The sequence below is a fragment of the Macaca nemestrina genome, chromosome 13 (assembly GCF_043159975.1).
Source record: "Macaca nemestrina isolate mMacNem1 chromosome 13, mMacNem.hap1, whole genome shotgun sequence".
Taxonomy (NCBI): Eukaryota; Metazoa; Chordata; class Mammalia; order Primates; family Cercopithecidae; genus Macaca; species Macaca nemestrina.
Genome location: NC_092137.1, coordinates 5,086,905 through 5,098,666, shown reverse-complemented (window position 1 = coordinate 5,098,666; position 11,762 = coordinate 5,086,905). Strand labels below are relative to the sequence as shown.

The window sequence follows — 11,762 nt, the reverse complement described above, 5'->3', positions numbered from 1 at the left end:
CGACTTTTCCTTTTTGTGACGGACTCATTTTACTTAGGACAGTGTCCTCAAGGTTCATCCATGTTGTGGCATATAATTTCCTGTCTTTTTTGTTTTGTTTGTTTGTTTTTTTGAGACGGAGTCTCGCCTGTCACCCAGACTGGAGTGCAGTGGCCGGATCTCAGCTCACTGCAAGCTCCACCTCCCAAGTTAACACCATTCTCCTGCCTCAGCCTCCCGAGTAGCGAGTAGCTGGGACTACAGGTGCCCGCCACCTCGCCCGGCTAGTTTTTTGTATGTTTTAGTAGAGATGGGGTTTCACCGTGTTAGCCAGGATAGTCTCGATCTCCTGACCTCGTGATCCTCCCGTCTTGGCCTCCCAAAGTTCTGGGATTACAGGCTTGAGCCACCGCACCCGGCCTTCCTGTCTGTTTTTAGGCTGATATCCATGATATGAATATGCCACATATTTTTAATCTCTGTATTTCCTTTTCAGAGACAGCCCTGGGATTGGAGCCATTCTCTCCAGGATTAGAATACCCCTTGCTCCTGCAGAGACCAAGGACTTGGTGACTGTGTGCATTGTAAATGCCCATTCATGGGTCCTTCCTGCACAAACAGGTTCTCCCTGTTACTCCAGCTGCTCTGACCACAATCTCCATGGCTATTCTCACTGTTCCCGATTTCCCAAAGCAAGGAAGTGAAACTGACAGAAAGAAAAGCCTTTATTCTTGGTTGGATGTGATGGGACAATGATTGTAAAAATTGTTTGAAAAGACAAATTTCAACATAACTATCAGCTCTTGTGATGCCTCAAATAGTATTTTGAAGCCTTAATAATTGCTTTTTATTTGGAGAGAGGGTGTAAGGATTTTGTAAGATATTTTTCCTGTTTTTTTTTCCATTTCTACTAATGATATTTGTTAAATGTTAAAATAAACAAAACTTTATTTTGAAAGAGCTTTCCTGACATTTTTGTCTTGTATTCTGACCAAAGGGTGTCTATGATTGAATTATCACATTGAGGGGCAGAATTGATGTTGTGACACTAATCTGTAGTGGAAACAGAGGATAGATTTTCCTTTACAAGAGAGGCTTTCGCTTGTCAAAATGTGATGCAACCAGATTTGACTTATCTATCAAGTTTTTGTTTCTACATGAAGAAATGTAGAAAGGTAAATATCTTTCTCTGAGTAAGAAGTTTTAAAGCTCATTTTAAAGATTTCATAAATGCAGAACCATTTCTTAATGTATGCACAAGGATCTCTCTGAAGATAACTTTAATGTGCTTGAATAGATTTCTATCATGCAATTTGACTTTGTTTAAACCAGGATCCACATGTGTGAAAATCATTTGCAAATTAAAAGCCTTTCAAAAGGCCACAGTTTAATATTTTGGGATGTGACATCATAATTGAGAACTTAATATATAGCAGGTGAAAATGTTCATTGACTGAAATGCAAAGTTTTAAAATATTTGATATTTATTCAGTCTCATCATTTTTATATTGAGATAATCATTTTTGTAATTTTAGTTTTGAATTAATTAATTTATTTTTTTCAAGATGGAGTCTTGTTCTGTCATCTAGGTTGGAGTGCAGTGGCTTGATCTAAGCTCACTGCAACCTCCACCTCCTGGGTTCAAGCAATTCTCCTGCCTCAGCCTCCCTAGTAGCTGGGATTACAGGTGCCCATCAGCACGTCTGGCAAATTTTTGAATTTTTAGTAGAGATGGGGTTTTACCATGTTGGCCAGGCTGGTCTCGAACTCCTGACCTTGTGATCCGCCCATATCGGCCTCCCAAAGTGCTGGAATTACTGGCATGAGCCACCACGCCTGGCCAAGATGGAACATTTATGTTATGTTTTCACTGAATAATTTTTATTTTAACAATCTAGTTGGTCTTAACCATTGTCATCACATAGAAATACTTGGGAGTTTAGTTCTGTTGGTGACAACAGGTGACACCAACTTTACACTTTTCATCTGAGAGTTTTCAGGTGCTAATGTTCATCATGTAGGAATTCCTGAATAAGTCAATGAAATGAAATTAGAGAATCAAATGTTCACATCTTGTCCAGTCCATCATTCAGGGTTTTAGATGAGTTCACTCAGGATAAGCTACTGTCAATTTGAGATGGAGCCTGAAGATATAAAATGGGGAACTTGTTGTAAAAAGATTTCATCTGTACAATTTCATTCTGGACCTACTTATCAGGATCTGAATTATTTTGTTCTATAAATAATTTTTAAATAAATATTTGCTTCTTTCAGTTTTAGATAAGAATTACTTTCTCTTGGAAGGAACAGTCCTTGAATATTGAATAAGTGCAAGTCAGCAATGCAAGCAGCTGCGTTCTCCAGAGTAAATCTCAGGGATGATGGAGTGTGTGGCTTTGCAAATATACATACAATTTTGTGGCCTGGGGCACCATCAATTTTGTTACAAGTGATAATAACCACTGTATAATAGATAAAGCTCACAATTCAGAAGAACCAGAGAATGGACTTTTGGAATATGCTCCCATTTGAATGGATTTTAGGAATATACTTCCCTTTAAAGTCGTGGCTCTTGTCAGCAAAACATAAATTTTGAAAGCATGAATTCAAACTGAATGGTTTCCTAAAAGAGCACATTTATCTTCTATTATATGGAAATATGCAGAAAGTAAAATTTAAACACCATGCTTTGAGGCAGAAGACCCAGGGACTTTGATATAGTTTGGATATGTGCCCCTGCCCAAATCTCATGTTCTACTGTAATCCCCAGTTTTGGTGGAAGGGGGAGTGTCTGCTGGGAGGTGATTAGATTATAGGACTAATTTGTCCTACACGTTCAGCACCGTCATCTTTGTACTGTCTTTGCAATAGCAAGTTCTTGTTAATATCTGGTCCTTTGAAAGTGTGTAGCATCTCCTCCCTTGCTTACTTGCTCCTGCTTTCACCATGTGATGAGTCTGCTTTCTCTTTGTCTTCTGTTATGATTGTAAATTTTCTGAGGCCTCCCCAGAAGGTGTTGTAGATGTTGCTATGTTTCCTATACAGCCTGCAGAACCATTAACCTATGAAACCTCTTTTCTTTATAAATTACCCAGTCTCAAGTATTCCTTTATAGCAATGCAAGAACTGCTTAATACAGAAAATTGGCACCAAGGAGTGGAGCATTGTTATAAAGATACCTGAAAATGTGAAAACAGCATTGGAATTGGTAACAGGCAGAGGTTGAAGAGTCTGGGAGTCTCAGAAGAAGACAGGAAGTTGAGGGAAAGTTTGGAACTTCCTAGAGATTGGTTAAATGGTTGTGATCAAAATGCTGATAATGATATAGACAGTAAGGGTTAAGCTGATGAGGTCTCAGATGGAAATGAGAAACTTCTTGGGAACTGGAGCAAAGATCATTTTATTATGCCTTAGCAAAGAACATGGCTACATTGTGCCCCTGCTCTAGGAATATGTGAAACCTTGAACTCAAAAGTGATAATTTAGGGTATCTAGTGGAAGAAATTTAAAAGCAGAAAAATGTACAAGAAGTGACCTGGCTGCTCTTAGGAAGTTATATTCAGATATGAGAGCAAAGAAATGACTTTAAGCTGGAACTTATATTTAAAAGGGAAGCAGAGAGTACAAGTATGAAAATTTTATAGCCTGGAAAGCCCATTTAAAGGGGAGGAATTCAAGAGGCTGCAGAAATTTGCATAAGTAAAAAGGAGGCAAGTGCTAATAGCCACGGTAACGAAGACAAGGCCTGGGAGGTATTCAGAATCCTTTATGTCAGCCTCTTCCATTACAGGCCTTGAGGCTTATGAGGACGAATAGTTTCATGGGTCAGGCCCAGGGCCCAGTGCTCTGTGCAGTCTCAGAACACTTCTCCCTGTATTCCAGTTGTTTCAGCTCCAGCTGTGACTCAAAGGGGCCCAGGTACAGCACAGGCTGCTTGTATTAATAATCTGAATAATCCAGACCTCATCAGTTTTCATGCTGCTGATAAAGACATACCTGAGACTGGGTAATTTATAAAGAAAAAGAAGTTTAATGGACTCACGGTTTTATGTGGCTGGGGAGGCCTCACAATCATGACAGAAATTGAAAGGCACATCTTACATGGTGGCTGAAAGAGAGAGAATGAGAACCAAGTGAAAGGGGAAAGCCCTTATGTAATCATCAGATTTCATGAGACTTATTCACTACCCCGAGAACAAGATGAGGGAAACGGTCCCCAAGATTCACTTATCTCCCACTGACTTCCTTCTACAACACATGGGAATTAAGGCAGCTAAAATTCAAGATGAGATTTGGGTGTGAACACAGTCAAACCATATCACTACTACTTTGGAGAGCACAAGCCTTAAGCCTTGGCTTCCACATAATGTTAAACCTGCAGGGGCACAGAATGCAAGAGTTAAGGCTTGTGAGACTCTGTCTTGATTTCAGAGGATTTATGGGAAATCCTGGATGTCCTGGCAAAAGCCCCCTGCAGAGGTGAAGCCCTCATAGAGAACCTTTACTATAGCAGTGCATAAGGAAAATGTGGGATCGGGGCTCCCACAGAGAGTCTCCACTGTGGCACTTCCTAGTGAAACTGTCAGAAGAGGGCCACTATCCACCAGACCCCAGAGTGGTAGATCCACCAACAGCTTGCACCCTGCACATAGAAAAGTCACAGGCACTCAGTGTCAGCCTGTGAGAGCAGCTTTGTGGGCTGAACCCTGCAAAACCATAGGGGAGGAATTACACAAGCCCTTGGGAGCCTGCCCCTTGCTCCAGTGTACCCTGGATTTGGGACATAGAGTCATAGGAGATTATTTTGGAGCTTCAGGATATAATGTCTGCCCTGGGTTTTGAACTTGCATGGACCCTGTAGCCCCTGGTTTTTGGCTTTCTTGCGGTTGAAATGGGAGTACTTACCCAATGCCTATATTCCCACTGTATCTTGGAAGTAACTAACATATTTTTTACTCATGGGATCATAGGCAGAAGGGACTAGCCTTGTCTTATATGAGACTCTGGACTTTGGGCTTTTAAGTTAATGCTAGAATGAGTTAAGACTTTGGGAATTATTGCAAAGGCATGGTTGTAGTTTGAAATGTGAGAAGAACATGATATTTGGAAGGGGCCTAGGGCAGAATGACATAATTTGAGTGTCCCCACTCAAATCTCATATTGAAATGTAATCCCCAATGTTGGAGGTGAGGCCTGGTGAGCGGTATTTGGGTCATGGGGGCAGTTTCTCATGAATGGTTTAGTAACATCCCCCTTGATACTGTCCTCACCATAGTGAGTGAATTCTTTTTAGATTGGGATGTTTAAATCTATGTTGTGCCTCCCCCGATTCTCTTGCTCCTGCTTTTGCCATGTGTTGTCCTGTTCCTGCTTTGCCTTTTGCCATGATTGTCAGTTTCTTGAAGGCTCCCCAGAAGCTAAGCAGATGCTTTTATGCTTCTTGTACAACCTGCAGAACTGTGAGCCAATAAAACCTCTTTTCTTTAAAAATTACCCAGTTTCAGGATTTCTTTAGGGCAATGCAAGAATGGCCTAACACAGGCTTTATTTGTTTCCTTTTTCTCTTTTTTCCTATAAAAGGCTAGCTTTTGTCTAAGAGTGGAGGGAAATATGGTTCTGTGGTGCTGTCTTGTCTTCTTAAACACACCAAGAGGGCCTCCTCCTGGATTCAACCAGAATCTTCTCCTAGTATTGGGCACACAGGGAGGAACAAAACAGACCCCAGGCAGGCAAATCTGCCAGATGAGAAAGACATTATACAAATACACATCAAATAAATAACATATGAGTGCAAATAATGACAAGGGCCATGAAAAATAAACATAACTTTAGACCATATTGTTGAGTAGTTTGATGTTGAGAGCACTCTGAAGACATCAAAGCGTCCCTTAAGGAGTTGTTATTAAACTCTATAAATAGGTTTTGATCTTAGACTGCCAGAAAACTATCATTTTCTATGTTATTATTATTGTTTTTATAAATCTCTTAATATATGTTAAGAAACTTGGCCATTCTTGTAGAAAATACCACTCAGTGCTGTCAGATCCCATCTTCATTTCTGGCTTTTGGGGTTGGAGTCCCTTTTAGTCATTAGACAGCTGTTCTCACAGGTCATCAAAAATCTGTTCAGATTTATTCAGAATGGCATCTGAGAAAGCATCAAAGCAAAAGAGCCTTGTCCTCCTTCAAATGAAGAGAACTCTTCATCTCCCAGAGATGTGTTTGTTGTGGCATGTGTAGGGTCACAGAACCTCAATTCTAATGGCTTCCTTGCTTACCAGCTTGATTGGTTGACTGATTGCAGACACAGAGGTGCTTAGAGGCTTCTCAGGAAACCAAACAAGGTGGCAGCTTATCCTGATGGATTCTAGGCTCAGTTTATGAAACTTCTCCCACCCCAAAGTGAAGACATACTGAGGGTGAAAAAGATGAAATAGTTTAAGGAAAGGATATGGATAGATATTTGAGTTAAGGACCTGTGACGGTTAATAGTGAGGGTCACCTTGATTGGATTGAAGGATGCAAAGTATTTTTCCTGGGTGTGTCTGTGAAGGTGTTGCCAAAGGAGAATAACCTTTGAGTCAGTGGGCCAGGAAGGCAGACCCACCTTCAATCTGAGTGGGCACCATCTAATCAGCTGTCAGTGCAGCCAAACTAAAATCAGGCAGAACATGGAAAGATTAGACTGGTTTCGTCTTCCGGCCTACATCTTTCTCCCATGATAGATGCTTTCTGTACTCGAACATCAGACTCCAAGTTCTGCAGTTTTGGGACTTGGACTGGCTCCCTTGTTCCTCAGCTTGCAGATGGCCTACTGTGGGACCTCACCTTGGGTTCATGTGAGTCAATACGCCTTAATAAATTCCCCTTTATGTATAGAACTATCCTATTAGTTCTGGCCCTCTAGAGAACGCTGATGAACACGGGACCCAACCCATAGCAACTGCTGTATTTTACTTCATGAGCTAAAAACACTGGTTGTGTATTGAAATCATCTTGTGAGTTGAAAAACCTACAGTACCTGTGGTCCATCCAAGACCAATTAAATCAATGTCTATAAAAGGTCACAGGTATCCTTCATACAGAGAGATGAGATCACAATTTGAAATTAATATCGTAAATGCATTCTTACAATGGAGGACACTGACTCACAAAGAAATTCAGATCTTGATAAGAAACCAGACTTGAAAGTAGGTAGATAGGCTGGGCAACCCATTTACTGACTCAAGAATGGAGATATGATAATAATTTACGGGACTCCATTGGAATGCACAGGGAGGCCAGAAGAAATGAAACGGAGACAAGAACAGTACCCTAACTTGATGTATGGTTGGACCCTGAAATAAGGTAGCAGTGGAGATAAAGCAGGAAAAGGTTTGAAGAGAGCTCTTATTTCACATTTGTGAATGCTCATTAATATAAACATGGGAAGAGAGGAATATGAAGGAGAAAGGTCTAGGCTGATTACATGTTTCTTTTCGGGGAATTGGGTAGATAATAGTGTCATTCTCTAAGATGGGTGTTCATCTTATTCAGTAAGGGAAATAAAAGAATTGAGAAATGGAAATGAGTTCACTTTGGACACAGTGTATGTGGGATACAGCAAATCTGGAAGTTAGGAGAAATTTGAAATGGAGAGATTGAGTGTGTTATTTTGCACAAAAGCTGGCAGTTAAAGTTCCAAGAGTTGATAGGATCACTTAAGTTTTACCTAAAGATTGGAGAACAAAGAAGCTATGGTTACAAAGTAAGGGCACACCAAGATTTAAGTGATGGACGGAGGTAGGTTACTGAAGTAGATTTGTATATGGCTAGCATTTTGAGCACTATATTAGTCAGGGTTCTCTAGAGGGACAGAATTAATAGGAGATATATATACATATATATGCGTGTGTGTGTGTATATATGTGTGTGTGTATATATATATATATATATATATAAGTTTGTTAAGTATTAACTCACATGATCAGAAGGCCCCAAATAGTCCATCTGCAAACTGAGGAGCAAGGAAAGCCAGTCAGAGTCCCAAAACTGACAAACTTGGAGTCCAGTGTTCGAGGGCAGGAAAATTCCAGCAGGGGGGAAAGATGTATGCTGTAAAGCTAAGCCAGTCTGGTCTTTTGACATTTTTCTGCCTGCTTTACATTCTATCTGTGCTGGCAGCTGATTAGACAGTGTCCACCCAGGTTAAGGGTGGGTCTGACTTTCCCAGACTACTGACTCAAATGTTAATCTCCTGTGGCAACACCCTTGAAGACACACCCAGGATTAATACTTTGGATCCTTCAATCCAATCAAGTTGACACTTGGTATTAACCATCACAAGCACCAAGAACATGTTGTGATTTAAACACCTGTACTAGTAATAATTCAATCTTTTAAGAAAAGGGAAGAGAACGGCTTTGATTTTAAAAATGACTATACAACTAATTCAAAATTTCATTGAGTATTGACTCTATTTTCTTCACGATCACATTTCTGGATGATCAAAGGGAGAATTCAAATGCGGTTGCCCCTTTGTACTCCATGAGTAATTGGATCTCTCCTGTGATTAAAACTCTCCATGGCATATGTGTTTCTCTGAGACTTAGCATAAAGAACATAAGCTGATTTATAAAGCCTCCTTACCACTACAATCCAGAAACAACTGTTAGTAACATTGGAGTGAAAGTCAGATTCCAGACTTTCTCAAAACCAGATCACTCCCTAGTGTGGCTAAAAATCCCCCAGGAGCCCAGGAGGAGACAGCATACTGAGCTGAGAATAAGAAGTGTGGGGGCACCCAGATGATGGTTACTTTTATAGTGTTTTATTGAAAAGTGAGGGCCCAGACAGGATTTTGCTGACAGTTTTCCTAGATCGATTAGTTGTTATATGAGGTACTCCTCTTTCTAAGAACAATTATTGAAAATGCATTTTCATCAACTAAAACCCCTATACTTTTCACTCATTTATTCAATTAATATTTTTTGCATTTTTGCAAAGTACCTACATCTGAACTAGACTTAACAAATGTGTAAGATACATATCTGTTATCCAGGGCCTATTTGAATATATGCATGTTTCAACTTTCCTGCTAATTTACATAACACATTTTATTTTGTTCCTTTCAAAGTATTCAGTACTAAAAATTAGAACATGAGTGTTTCTTACTTTTAAATTACCACATATTTGTGGTATTCTGTTCACTCATTCTTTGTTCTGAATTTGTTCACACAAGTAAATTTTGTGAACTAATTTATTTAGTGGTCAAATCCTAAAATTCATCCAAAGTAGATCAATTACAAATCATCTTCCTCATTGCTTTTCTTATTCCATTATATGTTGCTGGTTATATCATTTTTTTCTTAGAATGGTATTTAAAGTTTTTATTTCTAAAAATACAAATAACAAATGCTCTTTTTAAAGCCTTTAGATTATTTTTCAAATAATTATAAAACTAAGCATTGAAAATACATCTTATAATCTTTAAACACAATGATTTTTAACTGCTAATGCATACTCCTTCCATGTTTTTTTCCTACTTTTATTCATATAATTTATGCTATTTTCATTCCAAAGTGATTATAACATATACATAAATCTACCTCCTTCCTTTTAAAAGTATCATGTGCAGCATCCCATGTGATTAATTTTCTACCTAAGCTTAATGGCTGCATGATGTTTTGCATTATCCATGTGTTACCTGCTTTCTAGAGAATTGTGAGAGAATACATTTCTGTTGTTTTCAACCACCATGTTTGTATTAATTCTTACAATAGTCACAGAAAACCAATGCAGGAACTATAATCTTTTCCTTAGGATTTTGAAGTATAGATCAAGTTTTCAGAAAAAAAAAATACCTACTTCTTCCACTTTCTTATCTGCTGTGATTAAAAATTATTGTTTGCCAGCCAACCAGGAATCTGTATTCAATATAGAAATAAAGTTTCTGTCCCCATGTATTTGGGCTGAAGTGGAGACTAGTGTGATTGACAAGATAGCAGACCACTCATGGATTTCAAATCACAGCCCATAACTCTAAAATAATCACGGAATATTTATTCACTATGGCACTGCATGGGTGGGTGGGTGGAATTCATGTATAATAAAAGGGTCTGCCCTCCAGAACTGAGAATCTAATTAGGAGAAGGAAAAATGTTAGAAAAGCCATGTGTGTGCTACTGGATCATAAGCTCCTCCAGGGCAGGGCTTTGAATGTCTTTTATCCTTAGTATGCAGAAAAGTGTCCAATAAGCAGATACCATTTACAAGGTCATTTTGTCAGTTACATGGTAATATGGTTAGGATTTATGCCCCCACTCAGTTCGCATCTTGAATTGTAATACCCATAATCCCCATGTGTCAAGAGGGAGACCAGGTGGAGGAAATTGAACCATCAGGGTGGTTTCCCCGTGCTATTCTTGTGATAGTGAGTGAATTCTCACAAGATCTGATGGTTTTATAAAGGGCTCTTCCGTCTTCAATCAGCACTTCTCTTCCTGCTGCCTTGTGAAGAAGGTGCTCGCTTTCCCTTTGCCTTCCCCCATGATTGTAAGTTTCCTGAGGCCTCCTTAGCCATGCACAACTGTGAGTCAATTAAACCTCTTTCCTTTATAAATTGCCCAGTCTTGGGCAGTTTCTTATAGCAGTATGAAAATGGACTAATACACATATTGAGTTACACAACGTGGGTAATGTAGAAAATACACAATGAGGGAGGAACAAGAGAGGTTCCAGGGACAGGGGGTCCTAGAGGCAGCAGGTCTCACTCAGAGTCCATGAAGAAGAATGAGACCTCCTGGGCAGAGTCTGTGGGGGCAGCACCATGTGCTTCTTTTCTCTGAGCCACTTTCAGCTCTTGGCACTGAAATGCTCATATGTTGAATGAGAGAGTACCAGGAGAAACGGATACCTCGGAACCAGTAACACAAGAAACGAAGAGTTGGGAAGATTTTCTCTGTTCACTGTGAGACTGTTCCTACTGGGCTTGCAATTCACTCCTAATCCTGTTGTGGAGTGAACTGTACTCCTCAAAAGAAGATACGTTCAAGTCCTAGCCCCAGTACCTGTGAATTGACCTTATTTTGAAATAGCATCTTTGCAGATATAATCAAGATGACTTCGTAATGAAGTAAGGTGGGCCATAAGTTCAATGTGACTGGTGTCCTTATTAGAAAAGGAGAAGAGACACAGGAAGAATGTCATGTGATGACAGAGGCAAAGACTGGAGAGATGCATCTTCAAGCCAAGGGCAGCAAGAAGCTGGAAACTACCAGAAGCAAAGAGAGAAGTAAGCAATGATCTACCTCTACAGCCTTCAGAGAGCACATGGCCCTACCAACACCCTGATCTCAGACTTCTTGCCTCCAGAACTGTGGGGATACATTTGCATTCTTCTGGAATACCTCATGGATTTGCATGTCATCCTTGTGGAGGGGCCGTGCTAATCTTCTTTATGTCATTCCAATTTTAGCATTCGTGCTGTGGAAACGAGCACCATTTGCATTGTTTAAAGCAACTCAGTTTGCGGACTCTGGGTGGGCAGCTGCAGGAAAGTAATCTAGGTCCCAACATCCATCTAGACTGTGATGCACACTCTTGTTCCTCCCACCTGAACAAACTGCCTCCCCTGCAGATGTCTCAAGCGGTGGTCATGTTCTCTCTACAATTATCATTACCACTGAGCTTAGAGGGAGGTAGAACGCCTATTAACTATTCCCTCATTTCATTTTCTGGCCATTCTTTCTTTCTCCTCCCTGAAAATCCCCAGTTCATAATCTTATGTTTTCCTGTTGCTCTTT

General features: G+C 39.9%; 1 non-coding gene across 1 annotated transcript; it reads right to left on the bottom strand.

Moving 5' to 3' along the window:
* Positions 1-11,351: 11,351 nt before the first annotated feature.
* Positions 11,352-11,458, bottom strand: LOC112424683 (U6 spliceosomal RNA). Its single transcript, XR_003015539.1, has one exon. It is a non-coding gene; the product is annotated as a U6 spliceosomal RNA (small nuclear RNA).
* Between the last annotated feature and the right edge of the window lie 304 nt (positions 11,459-11,762).